Raw genomic sequence first — 26439 nt, 5'->3', positions numbered from 1 at the left:
CCAAATTTAATCTACTTTCTATTTATCCAATTGAACAACAATAGTTAAGATATAGAAGTCTTTTCTATAGTCATAGGGAAAATATCTTGCAAGTTACTAGCTGGACAAGTAAAAGGAATTATTGCTTAAAAAACAAATAAATAAGATTTATATGAGTGATGGGAACATGACATCAGACCATTCCAAAATAAATTTTATGCTAAGTTTTATACTTCTGAATTTAAGAATTATTATGTTTTAATGTTGGATGTCTTAGATTGATTGAATTTACCATTCTCAAGAGAAACAGGCTAGTTTAGTGAAACCTATTTCGCAGGAGGATATAACCATGACTATTTCCTCATTTCAGTCAGGTAAATCTTCTGGATCAGATGGATTTCCTGCAGAATTTTATAAATCCATCTCTAAACAGCTTGTACCTCATTTTATTTGGTTTTGGCCGATTAGTTTTAAGAGGAGAAATTACAGGGGTGGGGGGCGGGGGGGGAAGGGGGTTTCATTTGTATTGTCTATTCAAAATTTTAAATAATTCAAAATAAGATAAATTACCTTTATCATTTAACAAGGCTGTATTTCTCTTATTTTTTTTTAAAAAGGGAAAGAGCCTTCTTATAGACCTATATTGTTACTTAATGTTGATATTAAAATTTAAAAAAAAGGTTTTTAGCATATACCAGTGGTTTAGAAAATAATTACCAACTATTATAAACACAGACCAAACTGGTTTTATTCAAAAAGTATAATATACATTGATTCCTGAATATTCTATATATGGCGTTTTAATATGTTCTTTGATTAGATGCTGAAAAAAATGTTTGATCAAGATGAATGGGACTATCTATTTGCTGTACTGGGTAAATTTAATTTTGGTCCAGATTTTATTAAATGGATTAAATTATTATAATCAAGCCCCAAAGCTTCGGTCCGTTCTAATTTACAGCAATTGGCTGTGTTTAATCTCAATATGGGAACACAGCAGGGTTGTCTTTTGCTTTTCAATATAGTATTGGAACCATCAGCTTTTATTCTTCGAAGTGTAGAGAATTTAATGGTATAATTAGAGGGGAAATTGAACATAAAATATCACTTTAGGCAGATGATTTATTGCTTTTTATTTCAAATCTTGCTAATAACTCCTTTCAACTCCATGTCTGAGGGAAATTATTCCAAGGGAGATAGTACAGGTTGCACCACAGACTCCCAATCTGATGACATGTCCGACACTGAGAGAGTTTTCAACTCTGTGAGAAACTTGTGTAATGACTCAGAAGTTGTTGTTTAATCAGAATATTCACAAAGTTGGCAGTAGTGAGTCTTTTCTACACACCTGTGGCGATGGGTGAAATGTTGGACAGTGGCTCAATGGCCTGCAGCATCAGTGAAACAGCTGATACTGAGAGAGGCTGGGGTGATTATGGACCAAAAGCAGATCGACGTGAATGTTGTCTTCGTCGGATGTGGCAGACTTTGGGTTAATCCAAAGCATGCTTTTGACATAGAGGTGGAAGTGTATGGCTGTAAAATATTCATCCCACACTAGTTGTCCTGGGACAACATAATTAGTTGATATGAGGGACCAATGTCATCAAACTCATCCTACATCAGTCTAAACTATGTGAGTCCTATTTGGAAGACAGTATCTGGACCCTGCTCAGCCAGAGACGCTGAAACCAAACATTTCCTTTCCATGCTCTCTAGTCTGAGCTCCTGGAGAGGTGAAGATATCCCTGACGAGGTTGGTACTCTCAGGTGTAACTCAGCTACTTGATTTGAGCCTGGCCGTGAATATCTCATCTGGGCAAAACTGCTCAAACACACCATTGTTTCCCCAGGTAGCACCATCTTGACAGAGCCTATGTTGCCCCGCTCAGCTCCTAGAGGTGTTCAGGTTGCAAAGATTATAACTCCAAAGTGGGCGGGAAGAAGAAGAACAGCTGGGTCCCAATGAAGGTCATTAATACATCTGACAGGTCTGTTCTGTTGAGACACAATGCAAGGCTGGCTGATGTTTACCCCTGTGTAGCGCTCGAGGTCATGGATGCCGTTGAGTGTTCAGTGGTCCCCTGGTCAGCTGCAGCCAATCAGCTGCACCACCCAATGCTGACGAAAATTATACCAAAGATGAGCTCAGGTCAATAGGGCTCAGTGCCATTGAGTAATATGAAGTATCAGTGGACTGTAAGAGGAAGATGGCTGACCTTGTTTTGCAGTACGAGGACATTTTTTTCATGCCACCATCGTGACAGTGGTGAGGCGAAGGGCCTTGTGCACCAAATACACTTATCAGTCAATAAAACATTCAGGTTCTCGTAGAGGAAAGTGCCCCCCTATCCAGTACCAAAAACTATGCCAGACGCTGATCAAGATGGAGGAAAAGGAAATCATCAGAAGATCTATGAGTGAATACGCATCACCATTGGTGCTTGCGTGGAAAAAAAATTGAGATATCCGCATCTGCACAGATTTTTGCCAGTTGAATAAAAGGACACTGAAGGACTCTCATCCTCTTCCCCATCAGGCAAATTATCTGGCAGCACTGGGAGGCAACTGCCTTTTCAGTACGATGGATCTGACCTCAGGATTTTACAATATGCCACTCCATGAGGAGGACAGGAACTACTCTGCCTTTACCACCCCCACGGGCCTGTATGAGTTAAACTGTCTGCCGCAGGACCTCTGCAACAGCCCTGGGAGTTTTATGCGCATGATGCCTAGCATTTTTGGGGATCAAAACTGTTTGAGTCTGTGATGTTATTTGGATGATTTGTTGGTGTTTTCCCCTGATGAAGTGACATCCTTGCTATGCCTGGGGATGGTGCTTGACAGGCTGAGATGCCATAACATGAAGTTGGCCCCCAAAAAGTGCTTCGTCCTCAGAAGGTCTTACCCCGCTGCCATGACCGAGTTCCGCAACCTCTACAGACCATGGGTAAATGAAGTCTACTCATGGTACCTCTTGGAGTCGATGGTGGAGATTGAGGTAAATGGCAAACGAACTAACTGCCCATTCGACAGTGGAAACACTGAAAGCTTCATCCACCCAAACTCTGCTCACAAACTCTCTCTCTCTCTCTGTCAGACCAACGAGCGGCATGATATCAATGGCTGCAAAGGACCAATCTGCCAAGATCCGTAGGTATTGTCTTGCATCGTTAATGGTGCGGGTTGAACGTTATGACAAATTCCATTTGCTCCTAATGCCTCAGCTCTGCGCACCGATCCTTCTGGGGCTGAACTTACAAAGCCAGTTCAGGAGTGTCACCATGGTGCTCAGGGGGCCCCAACCACCCATCGATGAATACAACCCCCAGCCCTCGCTTGCGGTCTCTCTACCCTCTGCATACCCCCACCATCGCTGTTTGAGAACCTAACCCTGGACTGTAAGCCGATAGCCACTAAGAGCCAACACTACAGTGCAGAGGACAGGGCATTCATAAAGTCTGAGGTGCAGCAACTCCTGGTGGAAGGGGTCATAGTGCACAGTTCCAGCCTGTGGAGAGCTCAAGATGTGGTGGTCAGGGGTGGAAGTAAACCCCGTATGGTGATCGACTACAGCCAAACGATCAACCGCTTCATTCAGTCGGACACACATCCCCTTCCCCAGATTGCCGACATGGTCAATAAGATTGCCCAGTAAAGGGTCTTCTCCACCAATGACCTAAAGTTGGTGTACCACCAACTTCCCCTTTGCCCAGGAGACCACCAGTATACTACAATTGAAGCGGATGGCAGGCTCTATCACTTCATCCGGATACCCTTCGAAGTCACCAATGGTGTCTTCGTATTTCAGAGGGAAATGGATCAGATAGTGGACAAGCACAAACTGACGGCCATGTTCCCCTACCTAGATAATGTCACCATCTGCAGCCCCGACCAGCAGGACCATAACTTGAACCTTGCCAAATTCCTCCACACTGCCAAGACACTCAATTTGACCTACAATTGGGACGTGTGTGCTTACAACAACTCACCTGGTCCTCCTCGATTGCATCATGGCACATGGAGTCATAGCCCCCACCCGCACACATCCTCTTATGGAACTCCCCATCCCGCACAACCTCAAGGCGCTAAAAACATGCCTGGGGTTTGTGATAGTACAGATCTATCACCAATGTACATAGTGTATATAGTTACTGTATCTAGACTGTGCTTACAGCGATTGGCTGAGAGCTAAGCCACACCTATTGTCTGGGCCTTAAAGGGTTGTGTCCCTAGCCAGTTCGGATCATTCCGGACTGGTCGGCCACCTGTGAAGAGCTCCGGTCTTTTTCTCGTATTACGCCCAATGAGTTCCATACTACGCCGACAAGGCGCGTCCTCTTATCAAGACCACCTCCTTTCCCCTCTCGACCAAAGCTACAGCGGCTTTCGATCGAATCAAATCCGACATCGCTGCTGCGACGCTGCACGCGATCAATGAGTCTGTCCCGTTTCAAGTCGAGAGCGATGCATCCGACTTCGCCCTGGCAGCCACCTTGAACCAGGCCGGTTGGCCTGTAGCCTTCTTCTCCAGAACCCTCCAGGGTCCGGAGAGTAGACACTCCTCGATCGAGAAGGAGGCCCAGGCCATAGTTGAAGCGGTGCGTCGTTGGAGACATTACCTCGCTGGGAGGCGCTTTACACTGTTGACTGATCAACGCGCGGTCTCCTTCATGTTCAGCAACACCCAGCTTGGTAAGATAAAAAACGACAAAATCGCCAGATGGAGAATCAAACTCTCCACCTTTAACTATGACATCCTGTACCGGCCTGGTAAGTTCAACGACCCGCCTGACGCGCTCTCCAGGGGGACGTGCGCCAGCATACAGATGGACAGACTACGGAAACTCCACGAGGCGCTCTTTCATCCAGGGGTCACTAGGTTTGCTCACTTTGTCAAGGCGCGCATCTTACCCTACACAGTCGAGGAGATCCGATCCATGACCCGAGCCTGTTCGGTGTGCGCTGAATGCAAGCCCCACTTCTTCCGTCCGGATAACTCCCACGTTATCAAAGCCACCCGCCCCTTCGAGTGTCTTAGCGTAGACTTTAAGGGGCCCCTACCGTCGACCAACCTTAATACCTACATCCTTACAGCCATCGACGAGTACTCCCGCTTCCCATTCGCTGTGGCCTGCCCAGACACCACTGCCACCTCCGTGATACAGGCCCTTCACAGTATTTTCACCATCTTAGGGTACCCCAATTCCATCCACAGTAATGCGGGGTCCTCATTCATGAGTGCAGAGCTGTGACAGTACCTTCTGGAGTGTGGTATTGCTTCAAGCAGGACCACGAGCTATAACCCACACGGTAACGGCCAGGTCGAGAGGGAGAATGCCACCATATGGAGAGCGGTTACACTGGCTCTCCGGTCTAAAGGTCTCCCTACCTCTCACTGGCAGGAGGTTCTCACTAGTGCCTTACACTCCATCCGCTCCCTCCTATGTACTGCAACAAATGCCACCCCCCACAAAAGGATGTTCCTTTTCCTGAGGAAATCCGAATCAGGAACCACTGTACCGGCATGGCTCACTGTCCCTGGCCCCGTCCTTTTGCGACGCCACGTCCGGCACTCAAAGAACGACCCCTTGGTCGACCGAGTGACTCTACTCTACGCGAACCCACATTACGCCTATGTTGAGTTCCCAGACGGGCGGGAGGACACTGTTTCGGTGCGGGACCTAGCTCAGGACGCAGTAGACCCAATAAACCCCCCAACCCAACCTTCCCCAACTCTTTATTCTCCAGGCCCCGTGCCGCAACAGAAGGACCAACAGCACCCCAATGACCCAGGCCACCCTGCCGACAACACGACTGGGGAATTGAGCGACGGAGCAGTCGCACCCGACGAGCCCGCTGGCGACACTACTCCAGCGACCCCAATCCCGGCACCACGGCGGTCACGCCAGATGGTCAGACCCCCTGACCACTACAGTCCTTAACCTACCCCTTCCTTTCATTCTCTCCCTCGTTTTTGTTTTTTTTCCCCAGGGTCAGTTCTCCAAGAAGGGATGAATATGATAATACAGATCTATCACCAATGTACATAGTGTATATAGTTACTGTATCTAGACTGTGCTTACAGCGATTGGCTGAGAGCTAAGCCACACCTATTGTCTGGGCCTTAAAGGGTTGTGTCCTTAGCCAGGTCGGATCATTCCGGACTGGTCGGCCACCTGTGAAGAGCTCCGGTCTTTTGCTAATAAAAGCCTTGGTTTGGATCAACAAGTCTTTGGTTCTTTCGACGAGCTCTACAGGGTTCTTCTCCTATTACGCCCAATGGGTGCCCAAATATTCCGATAAAACCTACCCCCGGTAAGATCCACAACCTTCCCCTTATCGGCAGAAGCCTGGGCAGCCTTCACCTAGATTGAGGGAGGCATTTCCAAAGCCATGATGCATGCTGTGGACGAATCCATCCTGTTTTAGGTAGAAAACGATGCCTCTGACTGCGCTGGCCACCACTCTCAACCAGGTAAGCAAGTAGCAATTTTTCCTGCATCCTTCACGGTCCTGAGACACGACACTCCTCCAATAAGAAGGAGACACAAGCCATCATTGAGGCAGTACACCACTGGCTTCATTACCTGGCTAGGAAGAGATTTATCCTACTAATGGACCAACAAGCCATTTTTTCATGTTCAATACCAAGTTGCGGGGTAAGATCGAAAACAACAAAATCGTGAAGTGGAGAATCAAGCTCTCCACCTACAGCTATGACCCTCCCAAGATGCCCTATCCCGGGGGATGTGCACCCCAGAGTCACAAGATTGTTCCACTTTGTGAAAGCCCTGAACCTTCCCTACTCCATTGAGGAGTAGGGAAGTCTGCGCGGAGTATGAACCATGGTTCTTCCGGCCTGACAGGTTGCACCTCATAAAAGCCACACACCCCTTTGAACAACTCAGTATCAACTTCAAGGGGCCCCTATCCTCGTCCAAGAGGAACATTTATTTCCTGAACGTCATTGTCAAGTTCTCCAGGTTGCCTTTTGCCATCCCGTGTCCCAACATGATCTCAGCCATTGTCATAAAGGTGCTCCAAAGCATATTTACCCTCTTCGGGTACCCAAATTACATCCACAGTGATCGTGGGTCCTCTTATGAGCGATGATCTGTGGCAGTACCTGTTGGCTGGAAGTATTGCCACTAGTAGGATGACCAGCTATAACCCCTGGGGGAACAGTTAGGTAGAGAGACAAAATGCCACAGTTTGGAAAGCTGTCCTCCTGGCTCTCAAATCCAAGGGCCTGCCAGTGTCCCATTAGCAGGAAGTCCTGCTGGAAGCATTCCATGCCATCTGATGCCTGTTAAGCTCTGCTATCAACTCAACCCCTTGAACTCATGTTTTCCTTTTCCAGGAAGTCGGCAACCAGAACCACACTACCACCCTGCCTCTCATCCCTGGGACCCGTCCTGCTGTGGAAACATGTGAGGGGTCATAAATCCAACCCGTTAGTCAACGAGGTGCAACTCCTTCACACCAACCCTCAGTATGCCTACGTGGTGTACCCAGATGGCCATGAGGACACGGTCTCCCGTCCAGGACATGGCAAATGCCAGAGATCCCTGCCCACTCCCCACCTCCTTTAAACCAGGTCCTATCTCCATCCATACTGCCCCCACTAGGGACGTGGAGCAGGTCAAGGACCCACCCCACCCACCATGCCATACACCCTGCTCTAGCTGCGCCGACCACCACAACTGCCCCCACATATAGCCAAGCACCACCTCCTACAGAGCCAGCTCTCCCTCCCCAGCCTTAAGACATATGACCGGCAATGGAGTCGACCATTGTACCACTGGTGGAACTACGCCAGTCACAGAGGCAAAGGAGACCACCCGACCAGCTGAGCCTCTAGGACTTTTAACCTGTTGGGGTTTTGTTTTAAAAGGGGTGAATGTGGTGATACCAATATGTGTACGTGTGTCAATGGATAGCTGGCCCATCCCCCACTGGCGACTCGTTCCCTGGTAGCTCCTCCCCTTGTGACCCTACAATAAAGGTCAACCTCGCTCTCTCTGTCCTCAGTCAAAGCACTTGGAATCAAGCCAGCTACAAGTCTAAAGTGTAATAAAGCCTATCATTACTCACTCTTCAGTATCAAAAGGAAGGCCAAACATCTAAAAAACAAACTGTCAAACAAGAGGCTGTGTGCATCCGAATGGACTTTGGAGCAGGTACTGGCCTTTGAAAACCTGAAGTCTTCGTTAGTTCGCAGCATTGTCCTGGCTCATCCCAACTTCAACCGACCCTTCATGCTGTCAACTGATGCATCCTTGTATGGCATAGGAGGTGGCTGTCTCAAATTCCAGAGGGTAAAGAATGAACCAGACCTATTGCTTTTGCCAGGAAGTCGTTAACTCAGTCACAAAAGAACTACCCGGCTCACCGATTAGAGTTTCTGGCTTTGAAATGGGCAGTCTGTGACAAGTTCGATGAATGGCTGGAAGGCCATAAATTTAGTCTGGATGGACAAAAACCTGTTGACTCACATTCTAGCGAAGCCAAAACTAGATTGTTGTGAGCAATGGTGGGTAGCCAAGTTGACGAGTTACAATTTTGATATAAAGTACGTCCCAGAATGACAGAACACTATAGCTGATGCCATGAAGCGTATACCATTTGTCAAGGAGAATGTTGGTCACAGGCTGCTCTGACTGAACCGTATGCAGATCTTATCGCCAGAGGTCAATAATATGTCAAGAACCTCAGTCCGAAATGTCTTCCGATCTTCAAGAAATATTCTCCATTGAGTAGTAATGGCTAGTCCACATGCAGTTCACTGCACTTTCATGCTCAGTCTGTTGCAGTAGAGGATGTGTCTACTGTACTACAGTCACACATTGAGTGGTATGCTGGTCTGAGGGCTCACGCTGCTGAGGTATTACAGTACTTACCTCAATTCATTCCATCTAGGCTGGACACCTTATCTACCTATACCGAAAAGGACCTCTGGGATAAGCAGTTGGAAGATAGTACACTCTCTCATATAGTGTTCTATGTTGAGAGACATCGGAGACCTTCTAGAAGGGAAAGATTTAAAGAGCCTGTCCCTGTCACAAGATAGTTGAAGCATTGGGAAATAATTATTGTGAGAAATCATGTGCTGTACAGGATTTCAAGGGACCAGAGTACCAAGGCAAAGCATTTTCAATACATTGTCCCTGACTCATTTAAGTTCAAGGTTCTGCTGAAGTCAGACAGAGGTTTTTCTAGCCAAACCTTGAACGAGATGCAAGAGGCTATGGGTGCCAATGTCAGCAAGATAGCTGAGGTTGAAGGAAGAATTCCCCTGGAGAGCATAGCATCAACCAGGCCACTGGAGCAAGTCTGCCAAAGACTCCAGAAACAAGTCTATAGATGTCCTGGTGATAACTGATCATTTCACCAAAGATGTCTCAGGCATTTCCATGTAAAGACAAGACGACTAAACAGGTGGCAAGATTTCTGTGTTCTTGGTTTCCCAGAAAGGATCCATAGTGACCAAGGTGCTAAATTTGAGAGGGTCTCAGGTATCAGGAAATCACACACAACTCCTTACCATCCAATGAGAAACAGGAGCAGAGATCGATTTAATCGGACCTTGGGTGGCATGATCCGTGCATTGCCTTCTGAATAGAAAGCTGAATGGCCACGACAAATGCAAACTCTGACATTCATGTATAACTGCATGGCCTATGAGACAACAGGATACACTCCCTTTTTACCTCATGTTTGGCCAGGTTTCCCGCCTACCTATTGATGTCCTCTTTCGTACTGTCTTCCGTGACTCTGATGTGACAAGCTATGAAAAGTACATGGCATGACTCACTAATGATCTAAAAGAAGCAATGGTGATTGCCCAGCACCATGCGGCAAAAGAGCAGAGTAGACATGCTCAGCTGTAGAGCAAGAAGGATAAGGGATCCAAAATTGGAATTTGTGACAGAGAGCTCTTGGCCAACAGGAAGGAAAGAGGTAAGAAGAAACTTGCTGACCGATGGGAATCAACCATCTGCATTATGGTGGACATGAACACAGAGACACATACAAGATCCATTACACAATCACTGGACAGGTGAGGTTGGCCCACAGGAACCTAACAATGCTGGCCAATTTCCTCCCTATGGGGGACACATGAAATGCCCGACCTTGCCTGTTACAGAATCCTCAGCCTCAGGAACTGATGACGTGAGAGAGGCAGAAGAGACCTTGTTTGAGAGGGAGACTGAGACTTTTTATTTCACTCGTGAAAGCCTTGATGCTGTCAGTGACAAAAATTCATCTGTGACTATGGAAGGGGGAACAGGGTCCCCTGACTGCTCCGGAGCCTGTTCTCCTCTCAACCATAGATTGGATTACACAGTTGTCTGTACCAAGTCTGTCAGGACCAGATGTTGCTGATATCTGACCTCTAGGATGCCTCAGTCTCACCTGGGAGTCACATGACAGTTCATCCTGTAGTTCTGTGACAGCCATGAATGTTCTGGCACACAGGAGACAGCCAACCCCAAAGGTCAGGTGAAGATCTAGTCACCTACTCAATCCTGTGAACAGATTCATACAAACCATGTTAAGGCAGGATGTTGTTCAGGACAAGCCCAATCTTGAGGCTGGTTGCAAATCTGTGTTTCAGGCTCCTGATGATGAAAACATTAATCAGATAGCCTATGGGTTGAGAAGTTAAACAGTCATAGGCCTGCACTACACAGGTTTTGGGGTCGTGTGGAGTGTACAAGCCACCCTATTACCATTTGTTGGGTGATGAATCAATGCTGCCCTCATACCACTTCATCCTTATGGGATACCACTGATGTCGATCTTCTTTATACTGACCCTTTGCAAATTGTCAGTTGTAGTGATTTTTTTTGGTGCATTTTGTGTATTAGAAGCTCATATTCAGAAAAATTCAGTGGTGGGGGGGGGTGTAACAGAGTTAAAATGGGTTTTAATAATTTCTGTATTTGTGAATTTTATTTCAATGAGTTACTTGTATTCACTGTCATTTTAATATTTCCAGTGGAAATTAGTTTGGTGGTGCACACCTCTTGTGCACCCCCTAAGCCCTCCCTTCCTGTTTCACACATTGCTGTTACCTTGCTAAGGGAGCAAAAGAGCAAAAAAGGAAGAAAACCCAGAAAACAATGATGGTTCTATTATTTTGTCTTCTTAAAAGGAGCAAATAAATGCTGGAAAACAATTCTATAAAGTTGTCTCTTCTACACCCTATGCAGACCTGTTACACATACTTACTGCTGGAGTGGCCATTCACACAGGAAGCACATTTACACGGACCTTCTGGATAGTGGTGATTGTCGGAGGGTGGGCATGAGTTGTCGTTGACTCGAAAATACGTCCGAAGCACAGCGTCACTACATCAACGTCATCATTAACTGTGTCAAAAAAAGCCTTCAGGAAGAAGATCCACGGATCATGTTAAAGGTGTTGGCATGTATGGTTAGCATTATGTGAACAAACCTTAACAGAACTGTTTCATGTAGTTCCATTCGTTTTTGTGTGTATGTATTTGTGTCTATATGAGATGACATGTTAAGTGCTTTTCTTAAAATTTTCTATTTAAGTTTATATGTTAAACTCAATCAAAATTCTTAAAATGGAACAGAACATCTCCTTGGCTTGCTGCAGATTTAAAATTCCCGTGTTGCCCATCATGAGCTGAACGCGTCATCAGGAACGTTGTGTTCATTAACACATTTTTGCGGACTGCCTGCAGTTCAGTTGAGACTGCAGGCACCCCATAAAAATGTCTAGGGCTCCTGCAATAAAAATGTTGGGATGGAAGTTAGCTACTAATTTCCGTCCTGACCTTTTGGCACAGCCTTCATTGTGGGAACTTAGCGCAAATTTCCCACTTCTCAGCGGCTGTGTAAAAGTCATAACAGGCACCTATCTTTTTTGTTTTGCTCAGACCTCAATGTAATATGCAGTCAAAGTTTTCAATGTTACATTTATAAACAAAACTATTTTATTTACAACTATTTTGTTTTATGAAATTATAGTTTACAGCTTTGCAGCATAGATTCTAGATATATGCGCAAAAACCTGAAAAATAACTATTGTGATTCAAACAAAATGTCTGGAGAAAAAGGGTAAATATATGCAACACCATGAAACAAACAGATTTAATTGCATATTTAGCTCCATAGAAAATTACTCAACACAATATTCAATCCTGTTGTGAAGGAATTTATAAAACAAATATTTTAGTTAAATTATCCTCTTCATCTCTATCGATGGTGACAACCAATAAGGTACCTCGTTGATCTTGCACATGGCATTGAAAGTTTCATGAAAATATTCACTGTTCATTAATTTCGACTCTATTTAGAGCAGCAACAATTTTAATACTGCACCATCTTTACTTAATTTATCACTGATGACACTTTTGCAACAAGGGTTTAGGAGCTATTTCATGTCTTGCAATAAATTTTCCGACAGTTAAAAATCACTATAATTTCATCCTAATGTGTTATAGATTACACATAATGTCATTTAGTCTAAGGTGACCCTTCCTAATTTTCAGCAGCTGTTCGGCCTGGGAGTAAGTTAATGATTAAATATATACTAGGTTCTTTCCATGTGATTTATTAACCAAATGCTTTGCTGTGATATATAGACAAAATCATCTGTCTTAGAATCATTGAAAGGCTTTAAATGCACAATGTCTTTCATACTAGCACCATAATTAATGTTCTGAGCCATTAGTAGTCTGCCATTCTAATCTAAACAAATTAGAAACATTATTAAATTTATCAGTGTTCAAATTGTGTTATTCTGTAAATAATGTACACTGAACAGAATGTGACTATACCTCCATCAAATTTCACGCAAAATTATTGCATTTATAATTAATAATGCTGACTACAAATGAAATCTCTTGCATACCCATACTCAGCATGGGATTTTTGTCACCAAGCCTGATTGGTGCATATGTAATACCAAGCATGTACAGATTAGTTTTGACTTCAATATAATTCACTCCTATAAAGAGGGCAGAGGCTGTAAAATTAATTTGAAGTTTTGTCATCAAGCATAATGCAAGTTTCTCCTCAAGGTACAGAGACACAAGACTCACATAAATATCGATGCTGAAAGGGGTTTGCACATTCAGGTCCGTTTTTTTTTCTAGCAATAGACCAGATCAAGATTTATTAGTTTCAGTTCGTATCTTTCCACACCTCTTGATGCAGATAAATAGAAACAAAAGTGCATTCCTGCAAATGCCGGTACTGAAATAAAACATCCATTGTGCTTCACTGGACAAAACTTTGACTGAATGTTGAAAAATCTCCTTTGGTTCAATGTTAATGCCTCCAACTTCACCTTATTCTGGGAAAACAAGTGACAAGGTCACCAAATGGTTATTGTTGAACAAGGCTGATTGAGGAACACAAAAGCTGGAATTACAGAAAGGGTCCACACCCAAACGGTTGACTAACTATTTCTGCCCATGGATGTTCTTTGTCTGCTCACTGCTGCAATTTCAGCAGGTGCCATGAGTGGCAGACTGGTTTCAGACTTACCACCACATGCAGATATTAAAAGAGGATAAACTTTTATTTTCCCCACATTACCTTTCTGTGCCATGGGTGTCCTCTTCTGGGTCTTGCAAGGTTTGGCCTCCAGTGCCCCAGGCCCACCTCACCACCAACTACAAGATATATCTAAGTACTCTCAATCTTTCTGATGGTGCTGGCCCACAACCTCCTGCCACATAATTTGGCTCTGGTCCATTGGCTATCCATCACTTCCTGCTGACTTAAGACAAGGAGGATCAGCAGCTCTACCAATTAGCTTGATCTTAAAATTACGAGGTCCTCATGCTGCCCAGGTCAGGCGAGTTTGTCTTTAACCCTGCCTGCCTAATTCGACAACCTATTTAAAATCTAGGGTAATACAATTAATTCCCACTATTCTCAGGAAAATTTGAAATGCCACACATATAATGCCTTCCAATGTGGTGCGCATCCCAATAACCATCCAATAAATGTCTTTAAAGTAGATAATATTCATTAGACAAACATTAAACAGGAAATGGGTCCTTTTCTAGAATGGGTTTATGGGAATTGGTGACCTTGGAGTAATCTTGTTAGTCTTTAGTCTTGCAGCTCTTTCTTTTTTTAATTTTTATTTTTCACATTATGGCCGAAGATATTATCTTACCTCAAGTCTCTCAACAAACCTGTTTGCCAGTTCAATTGTCCTGTTGGTCTGATTTACATAATCTTGACCTTGTATCCTTTCTGCTGTAGCACTTTGTAAAGTCAGCATAAATGAACATCTAGATCCTGTACATGCAAAAAGAAAATAAAGTGTTGTGTACAAAAAAGAACAATTTTAACTTGCCATTGAAGGAATGATTGCACTCATTGCTATTTAGAGATTGAAACTTTAGATCTCATCTTTTAAATTACAACATTGATCAAAGAAATTAGAATATGAGATCACATTCATACCCTTCTTTTGCAGTGACTAATTTTAACTGAGTACAGTTAAACTGTACGTTAACTTCATGAATTATACTCATGACTTAATTTCAAAATGACCAAAGTTAAGAAATTAGAAACAAAGGCAGTTGGCATTTTGTCTTTCAGGGAGTGCTGTAGTGATCTCAATTATGTAGATACAAGGCTAAAGACCAACAAGATTACTCCAAGGTCACCAATTCCCATAAACCCATTCTAGAAAAAGACCTATTTCCTGTTTAATATTTGTTCAATGGATATTATCTACTTTAAAAATCTGGTTTCTACTTCAGTGGAGGGCAGATTAAATTGTAACGTGGTAAATCCTAGACAAAATAAATAGAAGCATGGTTTAAAATTTTTTTTTACAATACTATTGAATTTATCGATGTCCATTATAATCTCAGGCAGAGAAATAATAGCCATCGTGTCTCTGAATTTTACAATAATTTTTCTAAATATGTCATCTGCTTTAACCACAACCCTGCAACTGAACTGCTGCTGGATATATTGAAAAGCAGGAAGATGCCTCCAAAATGTGTCATTGCACTGAATTATTCACAAAAGGCAATATTGTGGGCTATGTAAGAGACTGCATAGTCTCACCGAGACATGTAAAACACTCGGAATGATAGACACCATGATAATTCACAGAGGGAAATTAATTTAATATTGAATGTAATATGGAAATTTGATTTGGAAGATTTATTTTGTTTTGGCTTTTATTCTTGAATTCTGCCCAGAGGGTGGCATTTCAGTCAATAAATAATTATTTGATAAGTATGGTTTTTTGTTGTTTTATTTTATTTTATTTTATTTTATTTTTTTAAACACAGCAATCCCACGATATTTCTGTAATGAAGACCCACCACATGCAGGCATTGGTCATTCACACTGAAACAAACAAAGCCATAATTTTTCTGGGTCAATGTGCCTTTTTAACACATATTCCACGAACTAAATGGGCAGGACGTGTAACTCAACAGCGTTGATGTCTGCATGTAGTGTCACGTATAACATTCAGTATTTGACGGCACATTAGACCTACTTGTTTCCCTTCGCCCGGACCGGGGCCGGGGCCGCTGCTGCTCTCCCTGTGCCCGGACTGGGGCCGCCGCCTCCCACTCTCTGCCCGGATCGGGGCCTCCACCTGCCTCACTCGACCGAGGCCGGGACCGCCGTCTCCCCCTTGCTCCTGCCCATATCGGGGCCGCCGTTGTCTCCGCTCCATCCTCAACATCCATTGGAGCGCTTTCATCCCTAACGTCGAAGTACTCGAGATGACAGAGGTCGACAGCATCGAGTCCACGCTGCGCTGGGTGGGTCACGTCTCCAGAATGGAGGACCATCGCCTTTCCAAGATCGTGTTATATGGCGAGCTCTCCACTGGCCACCGTGACAGAGGTGCACCACAGAAAAGATACAAGGACTGCCTAAAGAAATCTCTTGGTGCCTGCCACATTGACCACCGCCAGTGGGCTGATATCGCCTCAAACCGTGCATATTGGCGCCTCACAGTTTGGCGGGCAGCAACCTCCTTTGAAGAAGACCGCAGAGCCCACCTCACTGACAAAAGGCAAAAGAGGAAAAACCCAACACCCAACCCCAACCAACCATTTTTCCCCTGCAGCCGCTGCAACCGTGTCTGCCTGTCCCGCATCGGACTTGTCAGCCACAAACGAGCCTGCAGCTGACGTGGACTTTTACCCCCTCCATAAATATTCGTCCGCGAAGCCAAGCCAAAGAAAAAGAGACCTACTTGTTTTTCCCCCCCAAAAAAGGCTTAAAGATATTCCCCTGGTTTTATATGCCAGATTGAAATTAGGTTGATAATGGTGAGCAACCCTAACAGTAAAGCTGTTGGTCCCCACACTGGTCATTGTTGTGTTGAGGAAATGTCATGTCTGTGAGAGACAAGTCTGGACTCAAGGCTTTGCTATCAAACATTATTTTTATTAACACACAATTAACAGAAGAGTATGGGAAAATCATAGCAGGAATAAAATATACATATGCACAATGTATAAAAGAATATGGGGAAAAATCATGCACAATTTATTAAGACATACACGCACAATTTATAAAAGAGCATGGGAAAATCTACTGCAAGTATTGATCCACAGATGTGGATTTCAAATTTTTTCTTTCCACTCACACACCACCTTAAGTAATCACTGCTACCTATTGTTGAGGGCTGGTGGCAGACTGTCAGTGAGGGGAGTGGGGCGGAGGGCTTCAGACTGTTCAAACCGAGGACAAACCCACAGACCAGCTTGCTCACAATCTGGCATACCTAGTGTCAAATCTAGGATTAGGGATAGTAGCCCACATCAAGAGAGAGCAGGCAATGGACCTCTGGGACAGAGTGGAACAACGGGCCATTGGAGAGAGTGGGCAGCAGACCGCCAAGACAGAGCAGGACAGTGGGCCGCAGGAGAGAACAGGCAGCATTAAAAAGAATTACGGTACGCAATATACATCATGAATTGGTCCTGAAATGCCAGAAGTGCCTGTACTTTACTGTGTGTCTAAATTGAACTAAGCAGCGCTTTCTATGATGTCTATGGCTCTTAACATATGCACGCCATCATGGTTGGATGACAAACAGGAATATCTGTGACCAGTGGGCAGCCCGTTTGGTATCTGAAGCACATCAATGTCTCACAGAAATGAAGGCATCAAGATTGCAGCTGGAATATCAGGCACTTAGTGTTATGGAATGGGGTTGGGTTCTCAGATAAACATCCATATTACAATTCTCTGTAATACAAAGCTACATCATCTGCATGAGCATGCATAAATGCAAAGCTGAAAATAAAATAAAATTCAACCCGATAGAAAGAGAAAGCACAGTTTTACTGTGTATCTCAGAATTTTTGATAGTAAAATTCTAAATTTTGGAAGGGGAAATTCTTCTTATTCAACTGCTATAACATTGGACTCTCTTATCCTGGTACTCATTAAAGATGGTTCACAATACAAGCAATGTACTGTGTTTGCCCTCAACGGCACATTCACCATAAAAAAACAAATCTTGCAGATCTCCATGCTTGCTCAACCTGTTTGTTTCTATTCAATAGGAAACTTCATTTCTGCTCAAGGAACAGCAGTGGAAGGCAAATTCCCAAATGATGCTGGTTAGTAAAGGTAGGTTCAAGAGTCAAGAGTTGTTGGAGAAAAACTGTTCTTGAACCTGGAGGTGCTGGACTTCAGGCTTCTGAACCTTCTTCCCGAAGGTAGGAGCAATAAGACGTTGTGACTATGGTGATGGGGGTCCTTTATAGTGCTGCCTGCCTTTTTGAGGCAGCACTTTGCAAAAATGTCTTCAATGGATGGGACATCAGAACCTGTGATGGACTTGGCTAAGTTTGCTACTTTCTACAGTTTTCTGCTTTCCTGGGCACTTGGATTCCCAAACCAGGACACGATGCAACCAGTCAGTACACCTGTCGAAGTTCGACAACATCCCAAATCTCCTCAGGCTTCTTAGAAAGTGCCTTCTTCACTGTTGCCTCAATATGCTGGCTCCAACCGAGGTCTTCCAATATGTGGGTTGCCAGAAACTTAAAAGTTATGATGCTCCTTGGTCTTGTGACACTGAGGGCAAGACTGTTGTTCTGGCACCACCCAACCAGGTTGATGATCTGTACTCTGGTTTGGAAATAGCAGAAGCAGATCTTGGTTTATGAACAATAATCTCCCATAGTACGCAAAAGAAAAATTAATTCCAATATGTAAAAGTAAAAATTTTTGTTAATCATACTTTTGTATGCAAAGCTAAAAATAACCATGACTCAGACATATCTGAACTAATTTAGTCATCAAGACTTTGATGGTGAAACTGACGACCTGTGATTATCTGTGGAGAATGACAATAATTATAACTATGCAATCCTTAGATTGTGAAGCAGACATATTCATTGTTTATCAGTGTAACCATCTGTAAATTAAGGATTACTGTTCCTCAACATTACTCTGAAAATACAAATAAATTTCTCTTGCCAGCATTTATTCATTACTAGTGTTAAACAAATGATTGTCTGCAGTACAATACCATTCTAGTTGATTATTTGGAGTCTACCCTTTGAACAAGCAGACACTCATGCTGCATTCTACTTAGCAACTGAATGTGAGGCAAGTTGTAGTCAACTCTTCACTAATGCACAAGGATGGGCTTCACACCCGACATCTATGAAATAAGAATCTTATACCAAGCTGCTCTTGCTTCACAACACTGTCTTCTGATCAACGATGAGACCCCAAGGTCATGAACCACTTGCTGATTCTCAAAAGCCACCTCTCAATTGAGGCAATCTCCAATGACGAAATTTACTATCATCTAATTGTTTTCGCAAATCACGACATAAACAAGTTTGTTGATGATACCATGGTGGGCCGTGCGAAAGGGCAATGAGTCAGCATTCAGGAGGGAGATTGAAAACTTAGCTGAATGGTAACAACAACCTCGCACTCAATATCACCAAGACCAAGGAGCTGATTGTAAACTACTGGAAAGGAAAACCAAATGTGTATGATCCAGTGATCATTGGGTGAGCAAATTTTAATTCTTGGTAGTTACCATTTCAGAGGACCTGTCCTGATCCCACCACACTAATGCCATTGTGAAGAAAGCATGTCAGTGCCTCTACTATACCAGGAGTTTCTGGAGGTTTAGTATGTCATCAAAAACCTTAACAAACTTCTGCAGATGTGTAGTGGAAAGTGGGCTGGACGGCTGCATCATGGCCTGGTATGGGAGCACATATACGTCTGAGTGGTAAGCCTTGCAAAAGGAAGGAACACAGCCCAGTACATCACAGGCAAAACTCTCCCCACCATCGAGAACACCTACATGAACTGTTGCGGTTGGAGGACAGCAGCAATCATTAAGGACCCACACCGCTCAGGACATGCTCTGTTCTTACTGCTGCCATAAAGAAAGAGGTACAGATGCCATAGGATCCATACATCTGGGTTCAGGTATAGTTGCTAGCATTTAGACTCCTAAACAAGACTCAATCAGAGAATCATTTAAGGACTCTTATTTTCCTCATTATTTATAGCAGTATATTTATTTTTCTACATTTGCCAAGTTTGTTTATGCTTCTTTCTTTTGTGTACATTTTCTTCTTCTTGAGTACAGCTTACTTTAAGTAGTAATTAGATTTCTGGCCAGGTTGCAAGATTGTACACATGTATTCTGACAATAAATATGAAAACACAAAGCTCATTGTTTTATCAGGTTGCCCTTGAGAATCATGGATGTCCTATGACACTTCAAAACAGCTGGAGAAATTCAGGTCACACAGCATCCGTGGAATGCAAAAGGATGTTGAGATTTTGAGACTGAGCCCTTCTTCAGGAGTCGACTGCCTTTTGCTTTCTATGGATGCGGTGGTGCCTACCGAATTTCTCCAGCACTCCTGCGTAATGCACTCGACCCCAGTGTATGCAGATTTCGTGTTTAATTTCAAAACATTGGGGCAATACCATTAATGCCGACTTTGCTAAATCCTCCTGGGTAAGCAAACAGATATCAATGCCCTCTCCCTGCATTGAGGGCCTAATTATATTCTGTTAACTCCAATTAGCAGGTGACATTGTTAGTTTGCCAGACACCAGACTTCAAAAGTAAACATTCCATTTCAAGATACTTCAGGGGAAGAGGTGATCAACTTGACACAGAATTTGTTCTCATCCTTAAGGGCTCCTTGAAATGATCATTAGGAATCCTTGGTTCATGACTGAACACTATGCAGGAGCGTATTGAGCACATCTGGTTTATTTGCCAGAAACAAAGAAAATCTCTGCTTAAATAATAGTAGGAAGGAAGAAACAAATTACCCACTTCCCCACTTCTTCAAAAACAATAGAAGAACATGGGTCTCACATTGGATCCTCCTTTGAGCCCACAGATATGGATAATGAGTTGAGTAGACGTGAATGACTTAATCTTTGCTTTATTTTTGGATTTAGGGCAGCAAGGTTGGCATAGTGGTTAGCGCAACACCTTTACAGCACCAGCGATTGAAACTGGGGTTCGAATCCTGTGCTGTCTGTAAGGAGTTTGTACATTTTCTCCGTGGCTGCATGGTTTTCCCCAGGGGCTCCAGTTTCTACCCACCATTCGAAATGTACCAGGTTAATTGGGTGTAAATTAGGCGGCATGGCATGGGCCAAAAAGCCTGTTACCATGCTATATGTCTAAATTAAAAAAAAAATCTTATCTGAATATTATTTTATTCTTAAGTACTTACTGAATGTTTATTTTGATGATTCCCAGCTTTTTGGTGGCTGTTACCAACTCAGTATTTACTTGTGTGAGAGCATGACACTTTGGTTCATCAGCGCAGTATACCTTGCAAAAATAATAAAGTGCAAATAGCAACTTTTAATTTACTTTTTAAAAAAGGAACAAAACTATCATTCAACTCCACCATTACTTAAGCACTCTGCATATTAACTACATTTACCCATTTTCAAAGATTAGCACATCATAAGCTTATCATATAAAAAAGGCAAAATAATTTTTTAAAATTCAGTTTGTTTTTCTTCAGGCAGATGGAGACGACACTTAACGATTTTAATTTATATGGCACCAATTCAATTATTCTCTTGGTATGCCTTTGCCCCAATTAATTTTCAGACCAGCAATTTAATGGGTTTGTCAGTTTTTCATTGCCCCCTCCCATTTATCCCGATGTCTCTTTTCGTCTCACTCCATCTCTCTTATGTTTTTACACAGCCGCTGAATGCAGGCTGTGTAAAAAGATTGGAACGGGAATAAGGACTCATTCTCATTCCGACATTTTACCTCCTCAACTCCTACTTATTTTCACGGATTACCTGCAATCTAAACTGAACTGCAGATGATCTGTGAACAATGGGCTTATGAATAGGATATCCAGCCTCCTTAAATACCTCACTTCAGGTTTTCTGTCTAAACTCGCAGTGTGATACGGATATTTGGAGTTTTGGTCATTCCTGCAATTACGTAAGTTCTATGTAAAAAATGTATTTGCCTTCCCCTTTGCCCATCTCCTTTCCCCCAGCTCTGCATTCACAAGCTCACTGAAATCCAATTTTTTTTGCTAATTGACACCTTTCTGCATACTAATCCTGGATCTAGAGGCAGATTCCTACTATTTACTCAGAACTAGTTAAAAGATTATTTGTCTGCAGTAGGTTATTTTCCTCCTTTGAATAATGGAACAATTTTTTTTTTCAGTTTCCAATCCTGGATCTAGAGAAATGTTTTTTTCACTCACATACCACTTTAAGTAATTCTATGCCATTGATGCTCTGTGATTAGTAAGGGATTCTCGGCTGCACCATTTCATCAGATGCAAAGATCGACAATAAGATAGACAACAGACTCGCCAAGGCAAATAGCGCCTTTGGAAGACTACACAAAAGAGTCTGGAAAAACAACCAACTGAAAAACCTCACAAAGATAAGCGTATACAGAGCCGTTGTCATACCCACACTCCTGTTCGGCTCCGAATCATGGGTCCTCTACCTGCACCACCTACGGCTCCTAGAACGCTTCCACCAGCGTTGTCTCCGCTCCATCCTCAACATCCATTGGAGCGCTTTCATCCCTAACGTCGAAGTACTCGAGATAGCAGAGGTCGACAGCATCGAGTCCACGCTGCTGAAGATCCAGCTGCGCTGGATGGGTCACGTCTCCAGAATGGAGGACCATCGCCTTCCCAAGATCCTGTTATATGGCGAGCTCTCCACTGGCCACCGTGACAGAGGTGCACCAAAGAAAAGGTACAAGGACTGCCTAAAGAAATCTCTTGGTGCCTGCCACATTGACCACCGCCAGTGGGCTGATAACGCCTCAAACCGTGCATCTTGGCGCCTCACAGTTTGGCGGGCAGCAACCTCCTTTGAAGAAGACCGCAGAGCCCACCTCACTGACAAAAGGCAAAGGAGAAAAAACCCAACACCCAACCCCAACCAACCAATTTTCCCCTGCAACCGCTGCAACCGTGTCTGCCTGTCCCGCATCGGACTTGTCAGCCACAAACGAGCCTGCAGCTGACGTGGACTTTTTACCCCCTCCATAAATCTTCGTCCGCGAAGCCAAGCCAAAGAAAAAAAAACTTAAAGTGGTATGTGGGTGGAAAGAAAAGTTTGAAAACCACTGTTTTAATCGTACCTCATTGACTCATTATGTGCACAGTTTCATAACTCCAAAGGAAATGGCCCAATGACAATTTTTCTCAAGCAAAATATTTCAGTAACAATTGGGCCTAGAATAGTGATTCTCAACCTTCCCTTCCCACTCACCTACCACCTTAAGCAATCCCTTACTAATCACAGAGCACCGATGGCATAGGGATTAATTAAAGTGGTATGTGAGAGGAAAGTAAAAGGTCGAGAACCACTGAATTCTAGAGGAATTTCTAAAATTATATCATCTATTTATTGCAATGTACTCAAATGCTTTAAAAATGTTTATTGTTGATTAAAAAAAGTAAAATGAATTTATATAGCTTAACTTCTTCCTTAGCTGACGATTGTACAGATCGAAAAGAGTAAAAGAATCAGACACTAAAAAAAATGAACTTAAAATAGCTTAACATTTTTGTGAAAATTTTTATATTAATGTAATAAAATTTCAATTCTCTAATTAAATATTTCTCACCTCATAGAACTTGTTGATATTAATGACCCATGAACAGAGACTCGGTGATGCAAATGATTTGGAACGAATCAGATCGAGATTGAGGTCTGGGTGATGTCGATTCTGCTCCTTTATGATCTTCAAAGACTTTTCAGGAATATGCTCTTTGTCATAATTTATGAAAGTTTGGAGGAAGTCGTCAACCTGAGGGAAATAGCAAAACTCACAGATATCATTACTACAATGAGAAAAAGCGAGAACCTAGATTGGTTAGTGTGACTGATACGTCTTGTGCAAAACTACAAATAAAGCAATTAATTAATACCTCTTCCATTTCATTATTGCCCATTCTAAATTTTGTCTCGAAGGATTTCACATTTGCCCTTGTTACTCTGTTCTTTTTCACATGCCTATTAAAACTCCCTCAGTTAAGTTTTATGTCTCAATTTTGAGAATGGGACATACCAAGGCAATATTCCATATGAGGAGGAGGATGTCAGTATTGTAACTGCTACTGCTTGGCTAGAGGCACAGCTGCTTCTGGAGCACAATATATATATATTTTTTTTTAATGTTTTTTTTTCACACTATGAACCATACTGACCAAAATACACACAAACATTTCCCTCTTGAATAAACACAGTGTCATTTTCTCCCCTTTTCCCCCCTCCCTTCCCTCCCTCCTTCACCCCCCCCCATCCCACTCACTCAACATTCAACATATATGATACATTAAACAATGTCATTACACAATGAAAATAAAGAAGAAATTTGTGTCTTCTACTTTTACATACTGGGTCAGTTCATTTTGTCTTCTTCTTCTGTCATTTTAGGCGGTGGAGGTCCGCGGTAGGACTTCTCTGTTGTGTTCCATGTACGGTTCCCAAATTTGTTCGAATACTGTGATGTTATTTCTTAAATTATACGTTATTTTTTCCAATGGAATACATTTATTCATTTCTATGTACCATTGCTGTATTCTCAGGCTATCTTCTAATTTCCAGGTTGACATAATATGATGCAAAATCAACTAATCCCTTTCACAATAGATAACCTTTCCTTTAGAGAATGGGAGAGAAAAGGGATCAAAAGAATAGAAAATTGTTTTTCGGGAAATAAATTATTATCTTTTGAACAAATGAAGGACAAATATGGTATAACTCATGGTACAATGTTTGAATACCACCAACTGAAAACCTACTTGAAGAACAAATTGGGAAGCAGGCTGAGGTTACCAGAAGGAAGCAATTTTGAGTATGTGATTACAGACACAATGATAATTAAAAGATTTATAACAAACATTTACATCAAACTGCAAGAGAAAGAGAACGAGGAAACAAGCTGTAAACCCAAACAAAAATGGGAACAAGATTTAAACAAAGATAAAGAATGAAACAAGGGAAAAGCTATGCTCCGGAAATATGAGAAATACAATAAACACATGATACAATATAATTGGTTATACAGGCTATACACCATGCCCCAAAAGTTAAATAAATGGGACCCAACAGTATCAGACAGATGTTTTCGCTGTAAGAAGGAAACAGGAACAACAGTACATGCAATTTGGGCATGTGAGAAAGTGGAAAATGTTTTGGGAAGATCTAAACCAGGTATTAAATAAAATCACAAAAAGCAACATACCAAAAAATCCAGAGATCTTCCTTCTAAGTAATACAAGAAGTAAAGAACTTGGACTCAATTTGGATGGAGCACAAAAAAGATTTATTATGATAGCCTTAGCTGTAGCAAAAAAAATGTATTATGGAGCACAATATTTTAAGTATTACAGTTACGATGCCATATTATGCACTCTCAGTCATTTCTTAAAATCACTTGGTTAATCAAATTGACCAGAGACAATGATTGTCAGGAAGAAGCCAAGATGGATCATCTATTTGGCACTTCTGGCTGAACACTGTTGAAAATGTTTCAGCCTTCTCATCACTATACAGGGCCCTGCCATCAGTGAGAGCGAGGACATTCGTGGAGCCTCTCCTCCACATTGTCCAACACTATTAAACATTGAATGTTGTAAGATTGCAGTGCTTTGCTTTGATTCAACAATTACCAGACTGCTTAGCTATGTCTATTGTTTATTATCTCACATACTTATATTCATTCCAGCATTGCAACTTTATTAGTCTTACACCTTAGTGTTTTTTTTTGGTATGTTTGATGCTGCTTTTAACAAGCCCTTCTTTATTCTGAATAAATTGGAAGAGTGAGCAATATGAAGAGTTTGGCAGGTTACATTTCTGCTGTTGTTGATGGACTGTAGTTCCTCATGGATACAGAGTTTAGAGCATTCAGATCTGTTCTGAGTCTATCCCATTTGATGTGCACCCTGATGTGTTTTAATACGTTAAAAATAATTCACGCAGTTCTTACTTCCATGAAGATCCTTCTACCTGCAGCTTCAATAAAGATCAATGCTTTTGTGAATTGAGAACGACATCAATCTAGGTGTATTACACAAAAGTGCTGCAGAACACAGCAGGTCTACCTATTGTACAAAATCGTGGTGAAGGGCCCAGCCCAAATTGTTAATTGCCTTTTACTTCCTATGGATCCTGCATGATCTGACTGGTTTCTCCAGCACTTTTGTGCATTGCACTCAAACCCAGCATCTGCACATTTTCTTGCTTAACTCCATCAATCAATGGTTCTGATGTTGTTGGCAAATGCATAGCTTCAGGACCTCATTTGCTATTGGGTGCAGTCAGCCCAGCAAATGGACAAGGTGAGGAGGAGGGGAAATGAAGGGTGAATGCTGCGAGCCTTTCCCTACCATATTTCCCTTTCTGTCCTTATTCTTCACAATTCCCTTCCATATTTTACACAATTCTCTCCATATCCCTTTGATCATCTCCTTGGCCCTGTCAGATTAATGGTATTGCCGCTGTCTGTTACACAGATGGCAGTGTGACTGTGAAATAACAGGTTGGGGTTTAACTCATTCAATCTACACAATGTCACTTTATTAAAAGATGGACATCCCAATTTCAAGATCTTTAGATAAATGTGAATGTGGCATTAAGGCCAGTTTTTCTCTGCACACACACATAATGAGTGATATTTGATTTTATAGCAATTGCTATCCACAACAATATATTGATACTGTTACAAGATCAAACCAGTCACCACAAAAAAGACCTATCACACAGGGGTACTTTATTAACAAAAAATTCACCTTCCAACTTTAATTAAAAATACCCCCTTTTATAACAATGCCCACTGGTTACTATGCAAATTTCTATAACAGTGTAAAACTAATAAATTCCCCAGCCTAAATATAACATATGCAATTAAAGTCTAAGTTATATTTACAACCAGCCCACAGAAAAATACTTG

At 42.5% G+C, this 26439-nt stretch overlaps 1 pseudogene; it reads right to left on the bottom strand.

Moving 5' to 3' along the window:
• Positions 1 to 26439, bottom strand: part of LOC138759896 (dynein axonemal heavy chain 11-like) — a 119850-nt pseudogene that overhangs the window by 43430 nt on the left and 49981 nt on the right.

The sequence above is a fragment of the Narcine bancroftii genome, chromosome 1 (assembly GCF_036971445.1).
Source record: "Narcine bancroftii isolate sNarBan1 chromosome 1, sNarBan1.hap1, whole genome shotgun sequence".
NCBI classification, from domain to species: domain Eukaryota; kingdom Metazoa; phylum Chordata; class Chondrichthyes; order Torpediniformes; family Narcinidae; genus Narcine; species Narcine bancroftii.
The sequence above is the reverse complement of the archived record's forward strand: the minus strand, read 5'-3'. Positions and strand labels throughout refer to the sequence as shown.